The following is a 7,560-nucleotide window of genomic DNA, read 5'->3' as shown; positions in this document are numbered from 1 at the left end:
AACAATGGGTAGAATATTGAACAAAGCTTCGAATTTTTTTGCGCTTAGGATTTACTCAACGTATTTCCAAAAGTAATGCACTTGCAACGTGTTTGCTACGTTTCAGGTAACCTCAGAGCAGAATTTAGTGATATTATAATTTATTTAAGCAGAAAATAGCTTCACATTTATCTTTAATAAATTTACTCTTTCGAATTTGTGCTTCATATTTTCAACAAATTGTGAAATTCACTGGGTTTTCCTATAAGTATTGATGAACTCCATTAATAGCACAATTTTCTTCAAAATCGAAACATCGAGGTACAAAAATACTTCTCTTGAAAATCTCACAAATTTAAAATTTGCTTTGGTATTTAATCATATTCAGCTTTTTTCTGAAGCAACATTAAATTCCATTGTCACCAAAACTAGATTTTTTCTTTCCTTTAAACAACAGAAATAAGATTTCCAACTACTTGTCAGATTAAGATAGCAATAACAGTCACTACCACGGGGTCGTTTAAACGTTTTCTTTAAAACCTTTTATCTTCCATTAAGAGCACTAATCGTGTTTTCTTCTGAACCACAGATGATGAAGAGTGATGTCAGGAAAACCTATCATAATTCCTATATGATTACCTATTTTTTGTTGTTGATCCTCAACTTCTTACATCTTTATTGAACTTCGAATTTTATTTTTCCTCTTTATGTAAATATCTTGAAATGGAAATAGATGTATGATCTCGGTTCTTAGATTCATTCATCACGAAACAGAAACAATTGATTTATCCATGTTATTGAACTAATATATACTTTAAATTTATCCACGTTATTGAACTAATATTTACTTTAAATTTATCATGTGTATATCATGACACTGAAAATGTTCGAAGAAATTTATTCTAAATCTACAAGCCTGATAAAGACGTAGTTCCAGCAGCAACCAGATATTACGTGGTTCGACATTAATATCTTCTACATCAAAATTGATGCATGTGGATTTGATCTTGCGCCTGGGCCTTCGACGGTTCACCATGCACCTCGCAACAACTCAACGGATCTAGAAATTGACAGAAAATGGATTCGTCTCTCGACAAGCCCTTTTCTCACGTTCAGATGTGATAGAAACAACGAAAATGCATCGGTGGCAATGTTCAAAATTGAACCCTTCCTAGCCCTTCCTTAGGCTCCTGGCCCTTCTTAGAAGGGCTAAAAAAAATAATTTCGAGTCTGTACTAGCGCATAAATCACTCTGACTAGTGATAGTTTCGTAGAAGAGACCAGTCAAAGTCCAAATGACCTCATACAATTTAATAGTGATGTCATGATTTGGGGATGTTTCCCTGAGGCCCCCAACTTATGTCAACATGATGCAACTTGCAAAAATAAGACATGCAACAGTCATGGTACTATTACACCTAGCACAGGGTACATTGAATAACCAATCAACAACTATGCATGTGCTCTCGCTCCTCTGTGATTATCCTTGAGTGTGCTTTCCCTGCATCCATTTTTTCCATTTTCATTTGAATTGCAACCCATCATCCACGGAAGGAAGTTATCGTTCGATGCTAGACTATAAGGTATTTTTCATTATCCTCCTCATATCTTCATTAACATTTGGTTTTTTGTTCTATGGATTCTTTAATGCAACACTCCTTGAAGTAATGACAGCCTTTGTGGTCACACAATGTATCCTGGGCACCATAGAATCCACGCTCGAGGAAATCAACATTGTGGCTAGATACCCTGAATGCAACTGCTTGTCATCCTTCCATTCCAGGCATGGGTGGTCGAGTTGTTTTCTACATTGTTAATGGTGCAAATTTTTATTGTCATAATTATATGAACCTACCAACTATGAAAATAATATATATCTTATATCGAGGGTATTGGACTCCACAACTATAACTCTCTCATTCAAACTCTTGCTTATTTTGCTTCGTTCCTTAAATCCATACATATTTCTTGTCCAAGTACCATTTTTCATGAAGTGTTTGTTCTCTATCATAAAGCTACAAGTTTCCTTGAATGTTACAAAACATAATTCAACAAATCAATGAATAACATATCAAGAAATCTATAGTCAAATCCTATGGCATCTTGCTAAGGTTGAATTTTTTCTATCTCAACCTTGCTAAGGGATTTTTAATTTATGTATTTACTTATTCTATTTTTTTATTTAATAGTGTAAATCTTGAAAAATGTCTCATATTGGTCGTCCTAAGAAGGATAAAATGCAATTGTCAATTGTTGAATCATTTGGTCTTACACAACATTTTAATCAACCATGTAATATTCAAAATGAAGTTGATGCTCATCTACATGAATATGATGAATCAAATAGTGTAGAGCATGTTGAAATATAAAACCCATCAAAGAAACACAAAATAATATTCAAATCTAAATGGAATACAAGGTTTCCATGGGCTTATGTTTTAAAACATCTAATGGTAATGAAAGGATAAAATGTTCTTGACGTGTTAAATTTAAAAGTGAGACTGTATTTTCAAAAGAGGGAACTACCACTCTTCAAGTTAGTGGTATAAGTGGCCATGCAAAATCAAAAGCTCAATTTTTGTTTTACAACTTTTGGAGGGAAAAAGCGATTGAAGCAATATTCCAATCACTAAACATGTAGAACTAATGGTAAATGCTGGGAAGGAGAAAATTATATCAATGATTGAAAACATGTATTTTTTTGCTATACATGATTTATCTTTAGAAATGTATAAATCAATATGTGACTTGAATTGGTATAAATGCACTCCACGCGTGCTTCTAACAAATGAATTTTCTGCATACACAAATACAACACCAAGAAAATATTTTCTTCAAGTTGCTAAAGAGGTGTATTGGAACAATCTAAAAGAGAAGATTTTACATAGGTCATTTTACTCAATTTCAGTTGATGAAAGCATTGATCAAATTATGGAACACCAATTGATTGTTTATATTACATATTTGACAATGGAGGAAGAGGTCAATGTTTAACAAAGTTTATATGTTTACTTCAAATAAAGGATGGAATAGATCAATGTATGTATGATCTAGTGAGAACTCTTTTAACATAAATGGATTTATATTTAATTAAGTTTGTTGGTTTTGGTTCAGATGGTGCATCTTCCATGAGGGGTATTCATGAAGGTTTATCTCCTAAGCTTCATATGCTCCTGATTGATTAGTTATCCATTGCATATTTCACAGGGAAGCATTGACAATCAATGAGGTTTCATCTCATTTTCTAGAGTTGCAATATATTAACAAATTTGAAACAAAGTTTATTCATGGCTTGGAAAATCAACTAAAGGACATGGAAAATTGAGAGAGCTAATGTATACATTTCAAATCACTAAGTTAGTGGTCTTACAAATTCATCAAATTAGGCGGCTCTCAAGAGGATAAGTCATGGAAAGACTTGTTAAACTCATGCATTATTTGTTAGGATTGGGCGTTAGGGGAGAAAAAAATGTATGAGTTGGCAACAATATTTCAAGTGCAAATTTGCATCCATATACTTGCAGACATGCTCGTTGAATTAAATAAGTTGAATCAAAAGTTCAAAGAGGATCATGTTGATATTACATATATTGAAACTACTTTAGATGTTTCTATTAGCATGCTTTGTAAATGATCTTTGGAAAGTATTTTAGGTGTAGTTGCAGTGCATATGTCGTATTTTTCAGTTAAAGCATAAAGAGGAACCCTTGAATTTGCAGATAGCACAGGTATGGTACATTTACATCCATTGAGGTTCGAAAGTTTTCCAAAGATGAAAATATTTGGGGCTACTATATGATTGTATTCTTTTGGGAAAATGTTTTATTGTAAAGGTGATTAAATCTTTAGATAAGAGATTCATAGATTTACATGTATTTAATGTGGCTAAGTTTTTCAGTTCTCAACATTATTATGAAAAAGTGAATGATATAGACTGTCCAAAAAAAAAATAGTTGAAATGTTTATGTGAATTTTTTTAGCGTTGGGGAATCATCTATTGTGGAAACTGCTAGATGTTTGGGTGAAATGAATGAATTTATTTGTGCTATATGTAAATCATACCATAAAAAACATATGTATGGCATGAGACCTATGTGTATATGAACATGAATGGTTTGAAGACTTTCCATATTTGATGCAATTATGACAAGCTATTCTTGTTATCCCAACAACCACATCAGTGTGTGAAAGAGGCTTTTGAAAATTAAACAGGATAAAAAATGATGATAGATAAAGACTTTCATTGGAGACACTAGATATGTTAATGTTTCTATCTCTGACTGCACATCATGCTCTAAATGAGGTAGATTGGAATGTTACTTATGATGTATGGAAATAAATGAAAACTAGAAATCCATTTCCATTGGGAAAATATATTTATATTTTCAATTATGTAAGTCCAATTACTTTTGAAGATCATCGAATGAATAGAAGAAACATACGTTTACCTTTTTTTAATGGAATTTGAGATTGTTTTTTGTTTTTTTACTAGTTATATTGAAATTTTATAATGTTTTATTGAAGCTACTCTTTAAATTTTAAAGATTTTAAAGATTTAGAATGGCACTATTTTAATATATACTTTTCAATAAAAGTGAATTTTTTTTATAACCTTTTATCTTTAAAGGGTTAAATGAATATATACACTTCCAAATGAAATTAAAAAGAGACCTTCAAATTTGATCACTGATCGGTGGAAACTTATGTTACAGACACTAGGAGTAAAGTTTTCGTTGACATTTGTGTCACAGAAGTGACTCTATTTTGTGGGACTCTAGATAGGAAAGATTCCGTGAAAGATGATGATGTTCTGCAAATCCGTCAAGAGTCATGGACTGTGGAGTGTTGTTGCGCTATAGATTATCCGTAAAAATGGCATTCCACGAAGAGAAACCTTCACAAATTCTCCTTTCTCGAAAAACCATTGTATAGAAGTTGAGCATTCCTCTTTATGTTTCAGATGAGGATCATTTGATCTTATTATATTGAAATTCAAAAAGTCACGTGAATTTCAAAATTAGAAATGGTTTATTATTTTTAACAATAATAACAATTCTCCAAGCCAAAAATTTCTTTGTAAATAAAGTAATTCCTATTTATAATTTAAATATTCAATAAAATCACATAACATATCCCATCTTATTTATTCTACCATACTCTTTCCAATGTTACTTCCTTTCGCATTATTTTAAGTTTAATTTTTTATATTGTTGACTTTTTATTGGGTGAAATGTTGATTAGTTATTAATGGTCAAGACTCATGTTGTTTCAATCACGAGGTTTTCATTGGCATGGATGTAGTTTCTTTCAAGTTTTACACTGAGAAGGCTCAGAAGTAAGATTTGAACTTCAAGGATGAGGTGGCTATCTATATTGCATTAATACCTATGTATGAATTCTCCCCCCAAATTTTCTCTAACTCCATATTTTAGAAGGGTGTCTCCATTAGTTGAATTTTGGTATCCTCATAGTTGTTTCCCAACTCCTTAATGAAGATAAACAAGTAGTACCATTCACCAACTATAACAATAGGGGATCTTTTCTCCTAGAAAAAATAATTGAAAGGGGGTAAGTGTACCTTTAAGTAAGCATTCTGGCCTCAAACATAAGCAAGTATGTGAGGTTTAGCATGTAAATATTTGGGGCTAACTAACCAACCATCCTTATGTAGAAACATTAGAGGAAAACCATTAGAAGCGATGCACTTTGAAGTGAACCCACATCTCTTTTGAATTACTTTGATGTGTTGGTATGCACTTTTTGCTTCCAAAGATATAGGATGCAATTCTTTGATGCATATACAGATACAAAACTTAATCATGTGTTCTTCTATGGAGTAGGTTTCCACCAATCTATACACAAGTCGAAATGCTTAGCAACTAGCCTTCTCATTCTTTTTCAGTTAGTACCCAATGATATAAAAAAATTATAAACATCATACTATTGTTTGAGAAACTCTTTATATAATTATGATATAATTCTAAATACTTTTGTTATGATTGGAATGCCTTTGAACCAAAATGAAACCATCCCTTGAGTTTTAAATGGAGTTAAAAACACTAAAGGAATGTCCTACTTTGTTCTCTAAGAAACAAAACAATCTTATTTTAAAGATTGGAAGCATTGTTACAATCATAATTCTATCTATATATCCTTCCCTTTAAAAAAAGAAATTTTGTCTCAAAATATTTCTTTCCCATGGAGGGAAATTACCTAATTGAACTACAAAAAAAAAATGATTTTATAGCTCACATTCCATAGGGTTTATCAATCTCTAATTTCTCATATGAAACCACTCTTGTTCTGACAAGAGATGTCAAGGTTGATTGATCACTGGGAGGAATTTGATTGTGAGTTGGACTTCCATAATCATGCATAATGGTAGAGCCTTGTCCAACATTAGATTATATAAGTCTGATGACAAATGATGTGGCATGGTCTTTATTTTGTATGCCATCTTTTTATAGGCCTATTGAATTTCCTAGGATGGAAGAGTGGCTTCCATGGCATGGTTGGGGTTCAATTTTTCCATTTCATCTAATGGCTTCACTACTTGAAACAACAACCTAGCTACTTCAAGCCTGCTCCTAATTTTTCTATGTGATAACAAATATTTTGTGCAGGTAGATGAATTCTATTAAAATATTCTAAAATTTTGTTGTCTCCAATCCTGAAGTAAGAGATGAAGAAGTTGACACATTTCTATTTTATGTTTTCTTAGAAGAAAGGCTAAAAGTAAAAAAGGCCAATGGATGTATACTTTAGTTAAATTTTTAGCTCGGTGTTACACAGTATTTTTTCACGCCTCCTACACTTCCCTATCATACCCTGAAGTGCCTGAAACTTGGCAATCATGTAGTGTACCCATCCTGATATGTAGTTCAAATCCTCCTCGAAACACTGATGGAAACATGCCTTCAGCCTTCCATGAAGAAGTAAGCTCTAAAACCCTAATTTCAGGACCAGCGTGATGGTGACACTCACAATTAGTGTTGATGAAAAGTTGCAATATACTAGCCTCGTGTTGCCAATGCACTTTTTACTTGGATACTTGCACTAATCCCTGAAGTTAATTTTTCCCAAATAGGACAAGAATCTTAGTGGTCTAGAGGCTTCTAGAACGACGAGTTGGAAGGTTTTTGGTGTGGATGTGGTCAAATTCTCCCAATATTTCCCTTTGATCTTATCCCTATGAGCTACCTCCTTGATATGAGGGTCTTCCCCTATCTTTGGAGAGACCCTAACTACCTTTCCCTACCTATATATTCATCCTCTCCCATTCCCAAATGGTTGGTCTCTGATTATTTGCACCCTTATGCTGAGATATTGCCTACATGCTACTCATTTGGCTTAGAGAAGAAGTGCATGGAGAGGTTGAGCTTGGAGTTGTACACTCACCCAAGGAGATATTATTGACATCAAGGCTTGGTCGTATGCTTTCTCATTTATTTCATTAATATATACAATTGTTGTTTCACTTTCCATAAGTGTTTGTGTTAATCCATCATTTACCTTAATGCTCCTTCATCTATTAAGTGGATTACTTTCCATCATGCTTGTTTATCTTGTATGATTTGTTGT

The 7,560-nt window shown here is 32.7% G+C and overlaps 1 pseudogene; it reads left to right on the top strand.

Annotated features, from left to right (window-relative positions):
• Positions 1-862: 862 nt before the first annotated feature.
• On the top strand, positions 863-4,918 carry LOC149142538 (uncharacterized protein At1g01500-like; annotated as a pseudogene).
• Positions 4,919-7,560: the final 2,642 nt, after the last annotated feature.

This window comes from Pinus tabuliformis, chromosome X (assembly GCF_031772625.1).
Source record: "Pinus tabuliformis cultivar Carrire ecotype Pingquan chromosome X, CPIR1, whole genome shotgun sequence".
NCBI classification, from domain to species: Eukaryota; Viridiplantae; Streptophyta; class Pinopsida; order Pinales; family Pinaceae; genus Pinus; species Pinus tabuliformis.
The sequence above is the reverse complement of the archived record's forward strand: the minus strand, read 5'-3'. Positions and strand labels throughout refer to the sequence as shown.